Source organism: Trichosurus vulpecula, chromosome 7 (assembly GCF_011100635.1).
Source record: "Trichosurus vulpecula isolate mTriVul1 chromosome 7, mTriVul1.pri, whole genome shotgun sequence".
NCBI classification, from domain to species: Eukaryota; Metazoa; Chordata; class Mammalia; order Diprotodontia; family Phalangeridae; genus Trichosurus; species Trichosurus vulpecula.
The window spans coordinates 177,279,461-177,301,001 of NC_050579.1; the positions used below are offsets into that span (position 1 = coordinate 177,279,461).

At 35.7% G+C, this 21,541-nt stretch overlaps 1 pseudogene; it reads left to right on the plus strand.

Moving 5' to 3' along the window:
- The first annotated feature begins 20,034 nt into the window (after positions 1-20,034).
- Positions 20,035-21,138, plus strand: LOC118856712 (annotated as a pseudogene).
- Positions 21,139-21,541: the final 403 nt, after the last annotated feature.

The following is a 21,541-nucleotide window of genomic DNA, read 5'->3' on the forward strand; positions in this document are numbered from 1 at the left end:
TCCCTGGCATGATTTTAATCAGAGGGGAGGCCTTAGGGAAAGAGCTTTTAAAGAACAAATTGTCTTTTTGTCTTGGAATCAGTCTCCTCATCTTTGTCCTAATCCTAAAGAAATTGATGCTAATATACTTCTGAAGGTTGAGTGCAAATTTAGATCATTTTGCTGTTCTAGCCTAATCTTATTGTTTGTCATCCCTCTGGGTGAATGTGGGTCCCGGGTGGTTTCAGAAAATTGAAATAGTGAAATAATACTTATTGAAAAAAATGATTGCTACTTGCGGAGTATTAATCTTTGGAGTTCAAACTCATTAATCTAGACCACATCCCTTTGAAATTGCAGGAATTATTTTATACCCTGATTGAGTGGACAGGTTTGGGGGAAAAAAACTGAGTGGAGATTAAGCATTGCAAGGTCACACAGTAAATCAAAGGGGAATCAAAGAAAGAACTACACATTCATTCTCAAGTTTGCTAAGATAATAGCCCTTCCTAAAGCCACCTCCATTGACATGTTCAGCACCATTTCATATTTATTTAACCTAGAAACTCAATGAACTCAAATATCACACATTTGAAGAACTAGTTTGCTTTTTTTGGGAAAGTATTCCTATTCCTTGAGGTCTTCTATTTAGGGAAGTAGAGCTCATTCTAGGGAGATAACTTTGTCCCAATGAGAAGTCTCCCTTATCTCTTTTATCATTTGTGTTCATGCCACTCGTCTGGGATTTGGGGAATAGGCACTAAGGAGCAGTGGTATTTGTCACTGCAGCAGCTGTGACCATTGTAGTGACAGAAAAGACATTTGTGTTAGCAATAATTCTTTCTGATTTGGCAGGTGGGGCTTTAATGACAGCAACAGTGCCCTGTAGCAAATGGGGCAACAGGAACAGCAGCATTGCCCATCATTACTTATTCCAAGCAGATATATAACAGAACAAAGGATTTGTAGTAAGTGCTTAATTTATCGGGCAAAGGAGGCTAATGGGAAACATCATTTGCCTCTGCTTCTCCAAAAACAACATTCAACAGCAATACCTATTTGGGCTCAGACTCATTAATTATTGACATCCAGAATTTAATAAAAAATAAACTTTATCCTGCCTCTGACACTAATGGAGAAAACTATCTGACCTAGCTGACCTTTAGTTTTTTTATCTCTCAAATTGGCATAATAATAGTACCTGTATAACAGGTACTATTGGTAAGGTACTTTGATACAAATGATAAAGTACTTTGCAAATCTTCATATTAATACATATGAGCTAACAATAGCATGGTTATCATCATCTTTCTTTGATGGAGAGACCATATTATATAGTGAAAAGAACATAGGCTGATTGAAATCATATTTGAAAGAATTCTAGTTTGAGCTTTTTCTCTGATGCTGGTTGTCTGAATACAAGCGCCTCATTATTTTGGTAGCTGGGTGGCACAGTGGATAGAACACTGAGGCTGGAGTCAGGTTGACCTGAATTGAAATCTTGTCTCAGACCCTTATTATGTGATCCTGGCTAATCATTTAACCACTGCCAGCCTCAGTTTCCTCAACTGAAAGATGGGGATAGTAATATCACCTACTCCATCAGGGTTGTTTTGAGGATCAAATAAAATATATTAAAGTTGTTAAGACAGGGCCTGTCATATAGTTGTCACTTAATCAATTGTTGTTTACTTCCTTTTCCAACTGAGATTCAGGGTCTTCATCTGTGCAATGGGGAGAGCATCTGTTGGACCTGTCTCACAGGGCCATGAGGAACAAATGAGATACTGTAGTACAACATTTCCTAAATAAAATGCTATGTAAATGTCAGCAAGTATCATTGCTTGTTCTTCAAAATATATTATTGGCTTAAGGGAATGTTAGAGCTAACAACCCACTTTATCCTCAGTACACTACTGAAATAATTGGCCTTACATGTTCCTCTAGAAAATGTTTTGTAAAATTATGTATGGTTTCCACAAAGGTAACTAAGTGAATTAGATTTGAATTAGAGGACATAGGTTTGAATACCACCTCAGTCACTTACTAGCTATGTGACTTTGGTAAAGTAACAGTTACCTCATTTGTAAAATGACACCTAATGTCTCTTCAAGCTCCAAAATCTCTTTGTCTATGACCTTGAACCTGCATTGAGGATGGGAGAAAAGGAATGAAATGAGAAGTGGAGTTATACCAGGATGTTTGTCAGTGCAATATTTGTTAATGGAGAAAAAAGAAGGACTTCCAGAATTGGAATTTGAAATATTGACGGCAGGTGCACAGATTTCCTATCGCACATAGGGTATTCAGTATATCTTTCTCTGTTGGTGGCTGCTGGCTCACTGTGTTTTTGGCTCTTTTAGAGAATTAGGCAAGATCACACAGCTGGCTAATAATTAGCTGCTAGGATGCAACTTCTTTATTCTGAAATTCATTTCAGTCCACACAGGGACTCATTTCAGAAAGGACGTGATATAGTGTCACTAATTTTACATGAGTACTTGCATACACTATGGTTAACCCCTAGGTGTAACTTGCCTTGAAGAGGGTCTGGAGAGTTTTAAAAATCTAGACCACTTGAGGAGAAATCAAAAGTTTATCACCTTTAGTATTTATTTATTGTATAATATATAATATTTTAATAAATTTATGACCATATCCAAAATACACACTCTCTCTTACCTTCACTTTCCTAGTCCATTCCATTTAGAACTAGCCATCCCCTCCCCCAACCCCCACTGGCAGAGGATGCTTCCAGTTAAGAATTTCTGTCAACACAGATCAGCACCTTCTCTATAACCTGAAGTCCTAGATAGTTACTAACTGCATTGGGAAGTTAAATGACTTACTAAGGGTCCCACAAGTTGTATGTGTCAGAAAAAAGACATAGGTCTTTCTGGTTAAGGCATTGGCTCTCCCTACCCTAGGATGTACTACCTCTCTCCTTGTGACAACGTTACTTGCAGCTGCTGTGACGGTTTAAGACCAATAACACCAGCACACAGGAGGGCTGCTAGCACAGGTTCTTTGATCTACTTTTCTAGAGGAAAGCAACTTAAAAGGGGTCAACAATCTTACTTTAATCAAACATATATACCATTCACTTAGTTTAGGGCAAAAGTTAGCACTCTAAACTTTAGAGCAAATACAAGCAGAAATTACTAATGGAGAAAATAACACAAATTAATGGACAGGGCTTCTGTCTGACCATAAGCAATATAAACATAATTACCAGGGAGAGAAGCACCAGAATCTGGGTTTTCAAAGCTGGCAGGCGTGGTCCTTATGCCTGCCCAGAGTCTCATCTGGCTGCATCACATGAAGACTCTTCCCATGAGTGAGCCCCAAAGCAAAATGCTAACCTTAGAGTATATATACCCTTCTTCAGGGTCCGAGGGCATCACAACACTCGTGACTCAGGCTCATGTGATTCAGGCTTCCATGTGACTTAAGCAGGTCACATGGACCTATTAATGGATGGGAAAGATCTTCTCATTAAGCAAAAAATACATTAACAATGTACTCCCTAGACCATAGACTAGGGGTAACCATCGTACTTTAGTAACAGAGCAATGCTTATTATCGACAATGACTGTACAGCAATAATATTCTTCCCAAAATGGTTGTCCTTAAATGTAGGTGATCATATGAATTTATCAACTAAAAGAGTATGCTTACTTTCTGCTCACCACTATTAATGTCAATTGACTCAGTATGTCTTCATGCTTCTTTTCAGCTGTACCTTTATTCAGGATTCATTCTTTGTCACTGGGTATCAGCAATACATGGGTGTCCCCATTTACATTAGGCAATATACAGGGAGCCCTCAGAATATCGCTACAAAGCAGGCAGGTTAAGGATGATTTCCTTGTCAATGACAATGAAATAGCAATTGTTGAAGCAATCCAATGGCAATATACTTTGCTTTCTCTGTCTTCTCAGGCACAAATTGTGCGAAATGCTGTTATCGCAGAATAGAGCAGCTGCACATATCTCTAAAGGAAAAAGAATCATTGTTTAGGAAGGTAGGAGTGGGGATAAGATAAAGAGAGAATGGAAAGAATGGTAAGGTAAAGAGAAAATACAAGAAAGGCAGATTTGAGTGAAATGATATCAGTTTTGCACAATGTTTCTTAAAAGCAAAAACAACAATGTTTAGTCTTCTATGTCACCACCACACAAATGCATGTGAGTAAATTGTACTTTATAACCCCAACCTCAGGTTTGGGAAGCAGCTAAACATATTTGCATAACAGAATTCTAAAAGTATTATTGACATTAGCTGTAATAATGTGATTTGGAATTCTGTTTGCTTAGGATCAAAAATTTAGACATTGAAGAAAACTGAGAAATCATCATTTTCCATCTTTTCATTTTATAGATGAAGAAACTGGGGTACATGAAGATGGAGTGACTTGCCCAAAGTAAAATTCATTTTAAGGAGGAGAGTGAGGATTTGAACTCAGGGGTTTTCATTCTAAATCCAGTGCTCTTCCCATCGCTTATTGTACTCTGAGAAACCCAGATTTCTGGGACCCATCCTCAAAGTTAGACCTATCAAGCAGCTACTTAGGGTGGTTTAGATCCTTTTAAGTAATTAGGTAAACTATCTGGTACTGGCTAAGAAGCAGAAAGGTAGAGCACTAAAACATAGTAGACATATAATGGACAGCAGTTAATTATTACAGTAACTTCGTGCTTGACAAATATGAAGACTTAAGCTTTCACGATAAGAATTCATTATTTGGTATAAAAAAATGTTGGGAAAGCTGGAAAGTAGTCTGGAAGAAATTGGGCATAGATCAATATCTTACCACTTACCACTATAAGGTCAAAATGAATACATGACCTGTGTTTATCCTTCATTCTTGAAGAGGACCATAACATCAGGGAATGATGACATGACATGTAGTTGACCTGGATTTGAGTGAGGGAGGGCTGTGCAAGGTCACCAGGTTCACTTTCTACTCCAGAGCCATCTGGGTTCAGTGGCCTGATGTTCATCAGAATGACTGGAGATGGCCCAGGATGCAATGGAACACCTGAGTCAAGGAATAGCTCCCTTAATCCAAAAAAATAAATTGTACATAGTAACTATTTTTCTTTTAGCCAACATCCCTGAGGGTCTTCCCCCTCCCAGTTTGATTTTTTTTATTAAAGGGGCCATCCATTGACTCACTTCTTAAAGAGGCCTATTCACTGAATGGGCATTACCTCCCTCAAAGTGAGAACCTGGAAAGACCTCAGCCTAAAAGAGCCAATATCTCCCATTGCATCTTGGGCCATCTCCAGTTGTCTTGATGAATATCAGGCCATTGGACCCAGATGGCTCTGGTCGAGAAAGTGAGGCCGGTGACCTTGCACTACCTTCGCTCACTCAAATGACCTAGATTTAAAATTAGATATCACAAGAAACTAAGAAGAACATGGAATATACTATCTACCAGTCTTATGGATAGGAGAAGAATTTGTGAATAAACAAGAAATAGAGAGCACTATTAGGTATAAGATGAGTAATTTTTGTTTACATTAAATTGAAAAATTTTGGACAAATGGAAACAATGTAGCCAAGATTAGAAAGAAAGCAAAAAATTGTGGGGGCGGGTATAGACAGTTTCTCAGATGAAGGTGTCATATCTGAAGTATAGAGAGAACTTTGTCAATTTCATAAGAATATGAATCATTTCCCATTGATAAAGAGTCAAAGGATATGAGCAGGCAGTTCTTCAATGAAGAAATCAAAAAGATAAGTACAGTCATATAAACATGCTCTAAATCATTATTGATTAGAGAAATACAAATTAAAACATCTTTGAGTTACTATCTCACATCTATCAGATTAGCTAAAGTGATAGAAGAGAAAAATGACAAAGTTGGGGGGGACGTGGAAAAACTGCAACACTAATACACTATTAGTAGAATTGTGAATTGAACCAACTATTTTAGAGAGTAATTTGGAATTATGACCAAAGGGTTATAAAACCCTTTATACACCTTCACCCAGCAATACCACTATTAGGTTTGTTTTCTAAGGCAATCGGGGAAAAAGGAAAAGAACATATATGTTGTAAACTATTTATAGCAGCTCTCTTTGTGGTGACAAAGAACTGGAAAATGAGGGGATGTCCATCAATTGGGGAATGGCTAAACAAGTTGTGGTATATGATTTTGATGGAAAACTACTACACTATAAAAATGATAAGCTGGCTGATTTCAGGGGAGAAAAAAACTTGCATGAAATAATGAAGGGTGAAATGAGTAGAACCAAAAGAATGCTGTATATAGTAACAGAAATATTGCTTGAAGAACAACTGTCAAAGATTAAGTAATTTTGAGTGTTATAAAAGCTTAGATCAATTACAAAAGATGTATGAAGGAAGGTGCTATCCCCCTCCATCCCCACCCCGCCCCCCGAATACACACATACATACATTTCTGTGTCTAATGGTAGCCTTCTCTCATGTGGGATGAAGACAGATGGAGAAAAAAATGCACAGAAGAAAACAAAATAAAACTCATAAGGAAGCACAGAAAAGCAGGGCAGCTTTGAAAATGATATGTAGTATTAATCACATAGTTTTTCAAAAAAGTAAATAGTATGAAATGGCGGGGGCGAGATCCATTTAGGATCCCTATGGCACAGTGAAATATAGTAAATGTTGGATAAGGTCATAGAATCTCTGCACTATAAGCAGTTGAGTCTATGTAGCCCAGGAGTTCTTTCTGTATGCCACAGACCCCTTGTGTGGTCTGTTGAAGCCTTTGAGACCCCTTCTTAGGATAATGTTTTAAAATGACTAAGACAAAATAAAAAAAAAACTGTATTTGAAAGCACTTCAGTGTTTTCAAAGTATCATCCTTACATTATCATATTAGTTCCTTGCAACAACCCTGAAAAGTAGCTGTGATTATTATCCCCAAATGAATGGCATTACAAAGGAATCCAATTATACTGAAATTTAATTATCAAAAGATTAAAACAACAATGACAAAAAGTTCCTGGACTCCAGGTTAAGCACCTCTCATTCAGTCCAATCTGCGCCTGAATAGTAAGAAGGTCACAAAATCCCTGGCAAGTGAACATCCTACTTCTGATTGAAGACCACAGCCAGGAGACTATTCTTTGTACTTCGTGATAGACCTAGTGGTTAGTAAGTTTATTCTTATATCAAGATAAAATTTGCCATTCTGCAACTTCCACCATCGCTCCTGGTTCTGCCCTCTGGATCTAATTGCTACAAGTCAAATTTTTTCTTCCATATGACTTTCCTTCGGATTCTTGACACTATATCGTCCTTAGCTTCTTCAACTAATCTTCATGTGACGCAGAGACCCTTCAGTGGCTATTCTGTCAACATTGAGCATGCGCTACCTTATTAATGTTCTTCTTAAAGTATAGTATCTTCAACTTACTACAGTATCTCTAGTGTTGAATGACCAAGGTCAGGGACTATCACCTGTCATTCTGGATCCCATGATTCTTTTTCATTATGGCAATTAATCTTAAAAATCACTTGAGTTAAATCTTGGTCCTTGTTTAACTATTTAAACCAATTTATTGACTCCCTCTGCCCCCTGTATAAAACACTGCAAATAGAAAATGTGGTGGTAAACAAAATATATACACACACACGAAACACATACAAACACACAACACGTACTTCCTGCTTTTCAGGTCTTTCTAATTTATTTAGACAGAATGCCTTCTATTGTTTCATAACAGGGAGGGCTATTTCATATAATTCTCTGTAAAACACAATTCTGAGACAAGCCATAAAAACAATAAAACTGCTATAAATTTTCTGCTGCCATTAGAGTCTCACTCTTGTAAAGGATCTAAATGTTTTTATTACAGCGACAGAAGGATTCACGATTAAGATGTTGTTACAGCTTGGATCCAGTGGCAAAAACCAAGAATGTGAGTTGAAAAATTTGTGGGTAAGGATCTTCAATGAGAAGAATTGAAACAACAGTAACATGATGGCAATGACTTCTATGACAACAACGATGATGATAACTCTCTGTCTTTGAAAAGTGAAGAATCTTGAACTGACTTCTTTCTCTGTTCAGAATTCACTGTTAGGAATATGGGCTTGATTCAGCAAGTCAATATAAAACTTTGCAGGGAACCAAAACAGGCCTTCCTTAGATCATAACTCTGGGAACTCAAAGGGAAGTTAGAGAATATCTAATCCAAACTCATAATCTTATATTTTGAACATAAATTTTATTTATGCATTTTATTTTTATACTGTAGTCATTTCTGGATATCCACTTTTCTTCTCTCTCCCCTCCCAACCTGAAATTATAGTGAAGAAAAAATAGGCAAAAATATAGAATAGAATGGCCATATCCAAGATTCCCCCTTGTAGATTGCCAAGAGAAGGGATATATCTTTCATTATTTGTTCTCTCTGGCCTTTACTCAGCACCCTCATTTTACAGAAGGGCCAGAGGGCCAGAGAACATAATTGACTTATCTAAGTACACACAGCTGGTTCTGTACTAAGGTTTCAAAACTCCAAACACATTGGTTTCTTTTTTTAACTCACTTTTAAAATAATTTACTAATGCCTTTCTTTCAACCATCATTTTCAGGTATATTCTGTGCTCAACCTCACCCAAGGAGCCCCTACCCCTATTAGAAAAAGTTTTTTTTTAAGATATCATATATAACAAGTCCAATAATCCTTGCCTTAGGCCATTGCCTATCCAGTGGAAGGGAGGAGTGTATCTCAATTCTTATGTGAAACACAGATATGATTAAATACGGTCCCTGACCACAATAAGTTTGTGGCATTAATTAGATTGTATGTGACTAGAGGGTTTTGGAAAATATTTTATACCTCTTTGTATCTTCCTCTGAGTCAGAACATCATTAAGTTATATAGTGATAGATAAGAAGCTAGATAGCAAAATGCATAGAGTTGTGCATTTTGAGGAAACAAGATCTGAAATGGCAAGCAGGATGCTCTCAGAAAAACCTGGAAAGACTTAACATGAACTGTTGAAAAATGAAATGAGCATAACAAGGAGAATATTGTATACAGTAACAGCAATATTGTACAATAGTCATCTGTGAATACCAGGTATTCTCAGCAATACAAAGATCTAAGACAGTTCTTAAGGACTTATGATGAAAAAAGCTATCCCTATCCAGAGAACAAACTGATGGAGTCTGAATGCAGATTGAAGCATACTTTGCTTTCTTTATTTTTCTCAGTGTTTTTTGTCTGTGTTTTCTTTCACAGTATGACTTACATGGAACAATGTTTTGCTTGACTGTACATGTTTAACCTACATCAAATTGTTTGCCTTCCCAATGAGGAGGGGAAGATGAGGGAAGGAGAGAGAGAATATGGAACTCAAAATTTGGGAAAAAATGCTAAAATTGTTTTTTACATGTAATTGGGAAAAATAAAATATTAAACTTTCAAAAAGCAAGAACTGAATTCAAATCCATCCCCCAATGATCCAAATACTTTGAAGCACACTAATTATGTGAGTCAAAGAGTGGAAGTCGGGCTTGTGCTGACTCAAAACTCTGTCACTAGGTGACACTTCTATCTTTTCTTCTATCTTTTACTACCTTTGTGACATTGGATGAGTCACTAAGTTTCCTATTCAGTCTTAAGAGCTGGACCAAGAACATGTACTTTGTAGCTCTGCCTCTATGATCCTATGTAGAATGGAATGAGATGGATAGCACCAGTTCAAAAACTTTTAGTATGGGAAAAATTCAGGGCTTCATTTTGAGTTCTCTATACTGACTGACTGCTGGTGAGATTCACTCCAGAAATGTCTAGTCAGTTGGTTGACTTATCCAAGTAGATTTGGTTTTTTCCAATAACATGGTAGCTTCTTTATGCATTTCAGTCATTCCACCATAACAAGTTATAATATATCCCCTTTGTTGGACCACATTAAAAACATGTTTATCTAAACATGTTTTGTCATCTATTCATGGCTTTGTTCCTTTGTATCTGAATAATTTTGCTTTTACAAAATATGTTTGGTGGTTAATTTCTTCCAAATCTGCACAGTTACCAGTATTTTTTTTACCACTGAAAATAACCATGCAGATAGCTATAGAATGAGTAAAAATAATGAAGATAAGTACATATTCCTTTCTATTTACTTCGATGTACATTTTCTCATAGTAATGAATGGGTAAACATATTCTTCCATGGGTGCCAGATTGCCTAGCTTAAATGGTAACTCATAGATGCTATCAGTGAAGCAAAGATGTTGTGATTCTTCCTGTCTTTTTACTTCCTGATTCTGTCAGGTCAATCAGTTTCAGGCATTTTGTAGTAATAGAACATTTTCATTGTAAATCTGGATATTTCTATTTACCTTGAACCTCATTTTAATTGACTTGTCTAATACAATAAGGAATAAAATTAAGCCACTAAGTTCAGAGAACTCTTTTAAAACTCTGATTGAAAATGGGTTGTCTTTCCCCCACCCTCACCACCACATGGGTTTCTATCCACTTATTCCATGAGATTTTGGTGCATACCCCCTTATTGAAAATGTCCACCCATCACTTCCCATTAGAATTAGTAATCAAATGAGTCAATTTGGCAGAATTATAAAACTTTCAGGGCAAAATTCTTGCCCCTTTATTTTCTGAAAGATGCCAGACATGCAATAATCATAGCAGTTGTGTTTCCCTAGAAACTGTGGGGAAGAGAGGGCAGTAATAAATTTCCCCATATGTGACTCTCTTTGCCACTAAATATTGTGCTATAAATAAGGCTGGAAAAAAGAACTCTTTGGGGGTGGAAATATCATGCCCAATTACGAATGGAGAGAAGAGGCTTAAAGGCTACACCAGTTTAAAAAAATAGCAAATGTGATTCCACCACTTTAAACCAACAAACATAAATGAACTTCCCCAGCATTAAAAGTTTTTGTAATTAACCCCATGCTGTGAGCAGAAATTTGTGTATGTGATGGTTCAAAAAATTTATAGATGGAAGGATGGTCTTGGTTGGATATTGGCAAAAGGACATAATGGTGGAGGTTTGCCCAGGCTCTTGCTATAGGTTGCCCAGCTCATGAGAAAGAAAATGATATTATGGTATGCAAGTATATACATCTTACCTATCTATAAATTCTCCCTTCTTCAGTATCCCCCTTTTCTCTCTTTATGTGTGTGTATGTATCTTATTACTTCTATCTCCTCTCTACCTTTGAATCTCTTCCTCTCCCTCTCCCTCCCTCCCTCCCTTCCTTTCTCTCTCTTTCTCTCTCTCTCTCTCTCTCTCTCTCTCTCTCTCTCTCTCTCTCTCTCTCTCTCTCTCTCTCTCTCTCTCTCTCTCTGTGTCTCTTACACTCTGTCTCTCTCTTTCTCTCACACACACACACACACACAAAATCTCTCAGTCTTTGTCATTCATGGCCAAGTGCCATGTGCCATTAAGCAAGCTGGCTTTGTTAGAATGGACACTATCCAAAACACTAGTGTGTAAAGATAAAAAATAATATTTTTAAAAGAGCCAGGATGCTCCCCAACATATCTTTGGAGAATTATTCACTCTGAAGTGCCATATGCGATGGGTGTCTATGATGAGCATGGTCAAGATCATGATTAGGCAGACTGCCCCCCCCCCCCACCAAAACTAATTCCAGTGTCATGAATTCAGTTTAAAAGCAACTCGGCTGCAGTCAGGTTCTGGCACAACTTCAAAGCTAACATTCAAAGTCGGAAAGCTTAAAACCGTGCAAGCTTATTTAGATTCTTTAAATGGCCTGGTTTAGTAGATTTCTGGGCATTTGAAGCTTTGTAAGCCATTGCAGACTAAGAAAAAAAAAGAAAGTTAATCTGTGCAGCTAAGTTTTCAATAACGTGACATTAGATTCATTTCAAAGGCTTTTCTTCTCGTGTATCAAACCACAGTCAGGATTTCTCCAGGGTCTAGGATATGGACACTTCCGCCTTCTTATGAGAGGATTGCTCCTCACATTGGGGATTAAATAGTCAGACTGAAAAATAGCTGTGCTTTTTGTCACACTAACAGTACAAATAGAACATTTTCTTACAAACTTGGCCTGTAGCAACATGAATGAAACTTGTCTTCTAAGGCATCAGACTCTATAACAATAGAGAGAGACTAAACTGTCACTATTATGGTCAAATTAATATATCATTTCAAATGTTATGACCTCATCATAACATGCTGTTAATGTTTTCAGATGTTCTGTTTGGAAATAAGGGAAGTTTTTAATTGTAGAAGCCCTAGGACTAAACAACCCATCTAGTAAGGATTTATTTATCTAATCCTCTTGTTCCAATACTGTGTAGGCATTATGGTTTTTTTTGTTGTTGTTTTTTTTTTTAGAACAAAATACTCCCCTGGCCTTACCTTCAAAAACACAGTTCATTACAAAGGAATTTTAAGGGGAAAAAACAAAAACAAAATATAAACTTTTTTCTTATAGATTGGGGCTTTATAACCCCAAGGAAATAAAAGGTCTGTTCCCCAAAATGCTTATTCAAAATATGTCTTCCAAATGGGTATTTTTCACCAAAATGAGGGAAAGGTTTTTTCCAAGAAGTATAAATAATCAATCAAGCCTAGCTTTCGTGGCTAAAGTATCTTAAACACGACTGGAGATATTTTTTGGGGTAAAGATAAGACAACAGTGGCCTGATGCCCATAGAAGTTATGTGCAGTGGCCTGACATCATGGGAATTTACAGAGACTGCCTTCTCTGGACTGGCTCTGTGTGCCAGCCCAGCAAGCTTGGGGAGCTTTCAATAGACCATATGTTAAGGATGAATTAATAGCAAACTGAAGACATGGTGACAATCCCATAACATTTTGGCATGTAATCACATGCTTCCTTTCTCCCTTATTTAACTGTTTCATATGTCAAATCAAGTCAGAAGAATTCATTAAGCTCTTACTTTGTATTAGGCATTGTACTAGACACAGGGGCTACAAAACAAGGAAAATACAGTTCCTGCCCTCAAGGAGCTTGTGGCGTTAAATAGGTTGTACGCGACTAAAAAGCAATGGACAGAATATTATACCTTTCCATATCTTCCTCTGAAAAGGAGAAGGAAATGACAAACCACTCCATTATCTTTTCCAAGAAAACCCCATTGACATAATTGGCTCCACTGGGTCACGAAGAGTCATACACAGCTGACTGACTAAACAGCAAGTGTTCCTCTGAGTATATCATAGTAACAGATTGGAAGCGTGGTGGCACAATGAACATAGTGCTGGACTTTGACTTGAAAGACCTCATTTGAAATCCAACCTCAGACTTTAGTACATTATATTACCATTTAATTCCTCTAATATTTGGTTTCCTCATCGGCAAAATAGGGAGTTGGGTTGAACTAGATGTCTTCTGAAGTTGGTTCTGTGTTTGATAGTTAATTCCCTTGCCAGATTTTAAGCTATATAACTGAAAGGACTACATCTTAATTAAATTTGCATTTTACCCGCCATCAGCCATGTGATCTCTTCCTGGGTACTTTCAACACAACATAATATTTGCACATCTTAATACATGGTTACATGAATTTTTATGGATAAATCTAAATTTATCATCTTGTGATTAACCCTATTTTATGGAGGCATTTAAAATTTAGCTAGCCAAGAAACATGCCATTTATTGAGGGACCCATAAGCCAAGGACTTCTAGAATATTGTGACCTACCAGAGCTTGTGTTTCATTGGCATAAGTTTTGAGAAGCAATCTCTGAACAAGATGAATCATTCAGGACTTTAGGGGAGACTTTTGCAAAAAAATTAGTATTTAATAAGTTACACCTAGTGAATAAATGAATGAATGAATCTTAGTGACTATAGAAATATTCCTCTTCTCTTTTACCTCCAAAAGGGTCATTTACATTAGAATTTGTTTGATATTTTATTATTTGTAATATTCATTTTCTAATTTCAGTGCATTCCATATATTTTTTCAAGTTTCCAAGAATTTTGATTCAGATTAAAAAGCATTTATTAAGTGCCTAGTATGTTTAGGGCACTGTTCTATAAATTAAAAGTGCAAAGGACAGATTATTTGTGACTAAAATTATACTGGAAGAAATCTTATTCCATTCAAAATAGAACTATAACATATTTTCCTTTCATTAGTGACAGCTATATATGAAATAATCTTGAAGAAGCAAGGAGAGAAACTCTCTACTTTGTACTTAAATCTCCCCATCAGACTAATAAAGTGGGTGTCAGAAATAATTATTTTACCTTATGGTTATGTGGACTGGTATGCTAAAGATTAGAACTTTTCATTTTAAAAATTTTAGAGGGGAAAATAGATATAGATATAACCACAAGGCATATTACTTGAACTAGACCTTTGAACTTCTTGCATTCAGTGTTATATCATGGTTATTTATTTATGTGTCCACTAGATTGTAAGCAGCCTGAGGGAAAGAACTATGTGTTAGTCCATCTTTGTATTTCTCCATGACTTGGTACTAGTACCTTGAACTTCAAAAGTGCTTAATAAGTATTTATTAATTGGAATTGAATTGACTTCTGTGTAGCCCTAAAATACAAGATACCACAACAGGAATGGAAAACTTTAAAAATGAAGGTATAGCTATTTTATGACACATTTTCCAAATTAGAAAAAAAGATGCATCTAAAATATAGCTGTGCAGAGAATTTTAGATAAACATAAAATTCAAAGGATCCTCCACAATAGGTAAAAGTACAGGTAAATAAAAATGTTAGAATTAACCCATAAGAACAAAGCTAGAAAGTCTAAAGTCTAAAAGGAGTAGAACCTTGTTAATAGTAAATACAACAAAAAAGGCCTTTTGAGCTATGCATAGAATTTGAAAAGGAGCAAGAATGATTATGCTCTGTGCTTGGGACAGATGGTATAAAGTTGAATTTTCCAAACTGAGATGCATACCACCTTAGGGAGGGTAGAAAGCAGTAGCCGTTGTTATTGGACATTTATAAGAACACTTCCCACAGTTGTTCAGTGAAAGCAAAGCTCAAAATTAAAAAAAAAAAAAAGGAGTAATATGGCAAATTCATTCAGCCTCAAAAATGAAAGCATCACTGTGGTTATTTAATATGATATGGACAAATGAGGTAAAATTTGAGTCAGTACATGTCAAATGTTGGCACAAATATGATCTGTAACCATCAGCTTGGCTTGCATTAGGAACAAATGTGATGTGTACATTGCTGCTTGCTATACATGAGTGAAACGTGTAAATTTGAAGCTAAATGGTCTATATTTGGGAGTTAAAATTAGCTTAAAATCTGCTAAAATTCTCAAAGTAATTTTTTTTAGAGGATCAGCCTTCCCACAGGATAGAAACTCATCAGCATTGGAAGTTATGGAGAGGGAAGCCCTTTAGGTCATGGTAGGATCTATTGTAGGAGCTAAATTAAGATATTTGTGGGGTCTATTCCAATCAACACCAAGTAGTTAATATCTTTCCAGGAGCTTCTCAAGTATTTGGAGCTCATCTGCGGTTGATTTCTTTTTAGGCTAGCTGGCTTGTCATAATGTTGGATTAATTCTGACCTTCATTCAGAATGCCTTGATTATAATGAATTCCACTGGAGAAAAAAAAAATAGAATTCTCAATATACTGCAGGTAATCCTATAAAAATTTAATGGATACATATATGGATTGCCATTAGTAACAGAGGGACTCACTGGGGAATTTATACTCACAACAATTTGATTTTTCACCTAAGGTTGCTAAGGATACTTGTAGTCAATCATAGGTGCTAATTGCCTAATTGGAGACCCTCAATTTTCTAGGTAACTAAGTGGTGAGATTGCTGGGCCTGGAATCAGGAAGACCCAAGACCAAATCTAGCCTTGGATACTTACTAGCTGTGTGACGCTGGGCAAGTCACTTTAACTGTGTTTACCTTTATCAACTGGAGAAGGAAATGGCAAACCACTCTGGTAACTTTGCCAACAAAACTCAATTGATAGTACTGGCATTCTGTGGTCTACAGGGTTACAAAGAATCAGATAGAACTGAATGACTGAACAAGAACAAAAACAATCTTCTAAGAAGTCTTTTGGGAGTAAAGTTTCCCTTTATAGAAAAGCAGTTTTATTCTATATTTTTACCATTTTTTATTGGTTGCATATTTAAGTTTAATTTTGCAGTTTTTTGGGGGGGGTTGTTTTGTTTTTGCACAGGCTCTTGTAGGCAAAAGGTAAATTATAACAACTTTTTGAAATATTGTTTGTTGCTGAATTTGTATCATGTTTTATTCAAGGGTTATATATCTGTTACAATAGGCATGGACCACCAGAAAAGACAGTGTTGGAATTGTCTAAAAACTATGCTGCATGGGCTTCTTGGCATGGCATTTAGGAGTCTATTTAAAGCAGCAACACATGGATTAAGTTGAGACTCTTTAATGAGAGGGAAAACATTCCAAGGGTCAATGCCTGAATTTCCCTAGGTCTTTAGAGAACTTTTCCAAATTGGCAATGTGGAAAATGCAGCAAAAGTACCCCAGTTTATTTGCAGGGTACAGAAAATACTGAATCATGAGACAGTACAAAAATGGATTATCATGAATCCCTTAACCTTATAAATATGCCTTTTGACTACACAGAGAGGGAAGCAAATATCCCCTGCGTTTCTCTGTGTCTCCAGTGCTTAGTATAGTGCCTGGCACATAGTAAGCACTTAATAAATGCTGTTGAATGACTTACTATTACTACAATTTCTACCAGAGGTCCTTGGTTATTCTAAGTAAAAAAGAAATGATTATTTTTAATTTTAAAATTTAAATTTTAGTATTAATTATTTTTATTATCTTAATGTTTAAGTGACTTAACATTTTCTAAAGGAGAGGTATGTAAATAGTCTAAAGACAAAATCCACTTTGGTAGCTATAGTTAATACAAGAAAATATAAGAGAAAGTTTGCATGGTGTAACTACAAAAATTCACATTACTGTCTAGATGCAGAAAATAAAGTATGTCCTCTTTTCATTGCATTCATAATTCACAAATCCTGGGATGATGAGGAAAGGAAAGAATGGTCTGTTTATATGAAAGATGGAACTGTTAATAGTATGAAGCCAATAAATTGAATTGCCATCCTGAAATTCATATATATATATATATATATATATATATACACATATATATACACACACATATATATATGCATACACACACACACACACACACACACACACACACACACACATATATATATATATATATATATGAGAGAGAGAGAATAGACTGGTTGGATGAAAAAATGGAAAAAATTAGATACTTTTCATTTTTAAACATATAACTTTTCAATAATCATGTCTATGAAAAATAATTTGCTTGAATTTCATAAGATTTCTTCTAAAATTGCTAAATGTAAAAGCATCACTTGGTGATGAACTACTGATGCTGATTGCAGACATAGATAAGTTAGAAACAATGAATCATACATAAAGCAACTTCAAATTGTTTCACACTCATATATCATAAGTGGGAGGAAAGCAAGCAAATAAATGTCTAAAGATTTTGTGATCAATTAATTGAGAAAAGAAATCTTCCCATTTTGCATTTCAAGTGGATGAAACAACATATGTTGCCAAAGGAGTTCATTTGATCGCATGGATACATTATGTTTTTGAAATTGCTGTTAGAGAAGACTTGTTACTTTGCAAACCTATTAATGTCAATACTATACCAACTGTCTTTAAAATCTAATTTATGTAATTTAACATGAATATTATAAAATGCAGGAGAATTTTATTGTTTTTTGCACTGATGGTGCTTCATTGAAGTCAGAATGAAATGTTGATTGTAGGCTATACTTTAAAATGTAGTTCTCTGCATAATCTGGGAATATCCCCTGCTTAATGGATTATCAGTTTTATTTATAAATATGAGTGACAATTTACAAAGAGTTACTCAAGTTATTACAATTATAATTAAATAATTTTTAAAAATAATATATTCAAAAATTGAAGTGACAATATGGTTGCGGAGCATAGGATATTATATTATCATATATCATTGCAAAACACATTGATTTTCTTCTGTCAAAGTATGTTAAACTACTAAAATAAGAGACTGTCATATTTCCAAGAGAAATACTAAACATAAAAAAGCTGACTTCATTATAAATGTTTCTACCTTTTGTTTTTAAAATATGTGTGTATTTAGGAGTTAAATTTTGGGGAAAATGGAATAATTTAAAAATTTAATATCTTCTGTTAAATATTAAAAACAGAGATTATAGTGATGACTTTTATGAAAAACATAGAGCTATAATTGATTTACAAAAATATTTTAATATGTTTCCAAATTTTAAATAAAATATTTAAATATAATTGTACTCAAAGTGAAATAAAATAATGACTTGTTTCTTTTTCATTTGGCTAGACTAAAGAAATGATTTTTACTTTTATTTTAAAGACCTAGAGTTTTCCAAACATGGATGCATAAAGGACACATTTACCTTGAGCAAATACAATACGTTTGTTTCTACTAAATCTGAACAAGGGTGATTTTTAATTAGTCTTGTGATAATATGCCCAAACAAGCATTTAAATCTGAAGTTCTCATTATGTTTTTGCTGTGAATGAATTGTTCTCTTATTTATCAAATAATGAAATACAAATTACATTCCTATTTGTAATATCTTACTTGTATGAAATTGTTTTCTGCTATATCTATTATTAAAACAAAATATTAATTACCCTTAGGGGTCGAAAAATAATATGAATAGCAGTATGAATGGCCCCACAATTTGTGAAACATTGTGTCAAAAAAAAAACTCAGGTCTGTCACCCCACAAAATAAAATGATTATGCTCATTTTGCATGATAAAGATGAAAATTATGAATCATTTTATTAAACAATAAATATTTCTCTTACATTGTTTTATTTAATGCTAGATTTGTTTGAATAAAGTAAAAACTAATACAATTTTTGGCATAGATGGTTTTATTAGAAGTGGGAATTCAAAGATTTGTTTTTTGGCTTGAGAATGTTAATAAAGGGGAAGGGCATGAGTCCATAAGGTTCAGAAACCATCAATTTAAATGACTTCTCAAGGTAGTATGGATAGTAAATAATAGAGTTAAGATTTAAACCCACAACCCTTGAACAACCAATCCAGGACTATTTCCACTTTAACTTTTGTAACAATGGAGATGTTGTCTGATATAGAAAATCCTCTGTGAAAATCTGCTTGTTCCTTTTCATGTTTTTATCAAGGATGTGTTCAATGTGGGGATAGTTGATTCCTATTAATAATTCATAAACATAAGGAACAAGGAATTTGCATCAAGTTTAACTAATGTTTTCTCAGTGTTTGCCTTGTTTTTTTTTAAATGAAAGTACATTCCATTATTTCCATTCTACTGAATTTCCTTCATTTAAAAATCTTGAAAATGAGTCTCTTAAAATCACATCACCTTTAGCATGAACTTCTTCCACACATAATTGGTGAGATCCAGGATGTCTTGTTGATTTATTCTTCTTGAGTGTTATTGGCAATTTCTCTTAAAACACATTGGATAATAAGGAGGTAGATTCCCAATATGTTGGCTCTACTTTCTCTGATTATTAGAATAAATTACTACAGTAATGCCACAGATATACTGCAGTTTTTCTCTATTTGTTGTACTTATTTGGTTTTACCTGAAAATTTTCTCAGTGACTTAGTGAGCTGAAGCTCAAACTATTTGCAGGTTCTTTTCTATTTGACTATTTTCCTCCAATTCCCAAGTGAAATTGTTCACAATCTTTCTATCCTTTCACTCTTAAATTACCTTGTACTACAAACTGATATTACTTTGGCTTACACATTTCCCCCTTTTTAAGTTGTTATTATTGTTGTTAAGCAGATCAAATGTCTGATAATCAAGGCACTTCCTATGCTTTTTCAGACTCTTTGTTTTGTCAACCACTATATATTAGTAAAATTTTGCTAAGAAATGGTAAAGGAGAGCTGTGAGCTCTTCCACCAAGGGTGCACTTGCTCCCCAGTGCCTCCAGGTGCGATACCACCTCTTCTCTCTCTTAAGACTTTAAACTTGCCACTTCAATGTTCGCCATGGATGATGGTATTGTTGCTTTTGTTGTTAACAACATCTCTGAAATGTGCAAAGCTGGCTTTGCAGGAGACAATGCCCCTCGAGCTGTCTTCCCTTCCATTGTTGGGTGCCCCAGACATCAGGGTGCAATTGTGAGCATATACTAGAAAGTCAAATACATGGGAGATGAGGCCCAGAGCAAGAGAGGTATCCTGACTCTAAAGTACCCCATTGAACATGGTATTATCACCAATTAGGATGGCATGGAGAAGATCTGGCATCATACTTTCTATACTAAGCTCCATGTGGACCCTGAAGAGCACCTTGTGCTTCCCACAGAAGCTCTCCTGAACCCCAAAATCAACAGAAAAAGATGACTCAGATTATATTTGAGACCTTCAGCACCCCAGCTGTGTACTTTGCCATTCAGGCCATCCTGTCCCTATATGCATCTGGTGGTACTACTGGCATTGTGATGGACTCTGCTGATGGTGTGACCCACACTGTGCCCATCTATGAAGGTTATGCCCTTCTCCATGCCATCCTCCATCTAGATCTGGCTGGCCATAATCTGATGGACTATGTCATGAATATCTTGACCAAGAGAGGGTACAGTTTTACTACCACAGCTGAGAGAGAAATTGTATGCGATATCAAGGAGAAGCTGTCTTACGTCACCCTAGACTTTGAGCAGAAGATAGCCACTGTTGCATCTAGCTCCTCTCTGGAAAGGAGCTGTGAGCTCCCTGATGATCAGGTTATCACCATTGACAACAATAGGTTCCAATGCCCCGAAGCTCTCTTCCAACCATTTTTCTTAGGTATGGAATCCTGTGGAATCCATGAAACTACCTTCAACTCAATTATGATGTGTGATGTTGACATCTGTAAGGATTTGTGTGCCAATACTGTATTGTCTGTTGTACTAAGGCATTGCTGACAGGATGAAGAAAGAGATTACAGCCCTAGCTCCCAACATAATGAAAATCAAGATCATTGCCCCACTTGATTGCAAATACTCTGCCTGGATTGATGGTTCCATCCTGGTGTCACATTGTACCTTTCAGCTTATGTGGATCAGCAAGCAGGAGTATGATGAATCTGGGCCCTCCACTGTCCACTGAAAATGCCTCTAATGGACTACTTATGGGTTTTTTGGTTGTTTTATTTTTTCTGGTCAAAGGGTATGACATGATAATTTCCTAAGAAAAGAGGTGTGATTGGCTTGGGTTTATTTTATTATTATTTTTTGGTTCTTGACTCAGGATTTAAAAACTGGAACAATGAAAGTAATGAGCAGTCTAAGTGTGTTGGAGGCAAGCAACCCCAAAGTTTTACAATGCATCTTCAGGACTCTGTGCTTTTGTTTTGTTTTGCTTTGTTTTAAATAGTCATTCCAAATATTGTATAATGCATTGTTACACAGTTATAAGCCTATATGAAAGATATCCTCTGCTAGAGCAAAAGTTCTATGTAACAAAATTCCAAATGGGGAGGTGGGAGGGGGGAAGGTACTCATGTTGCTTT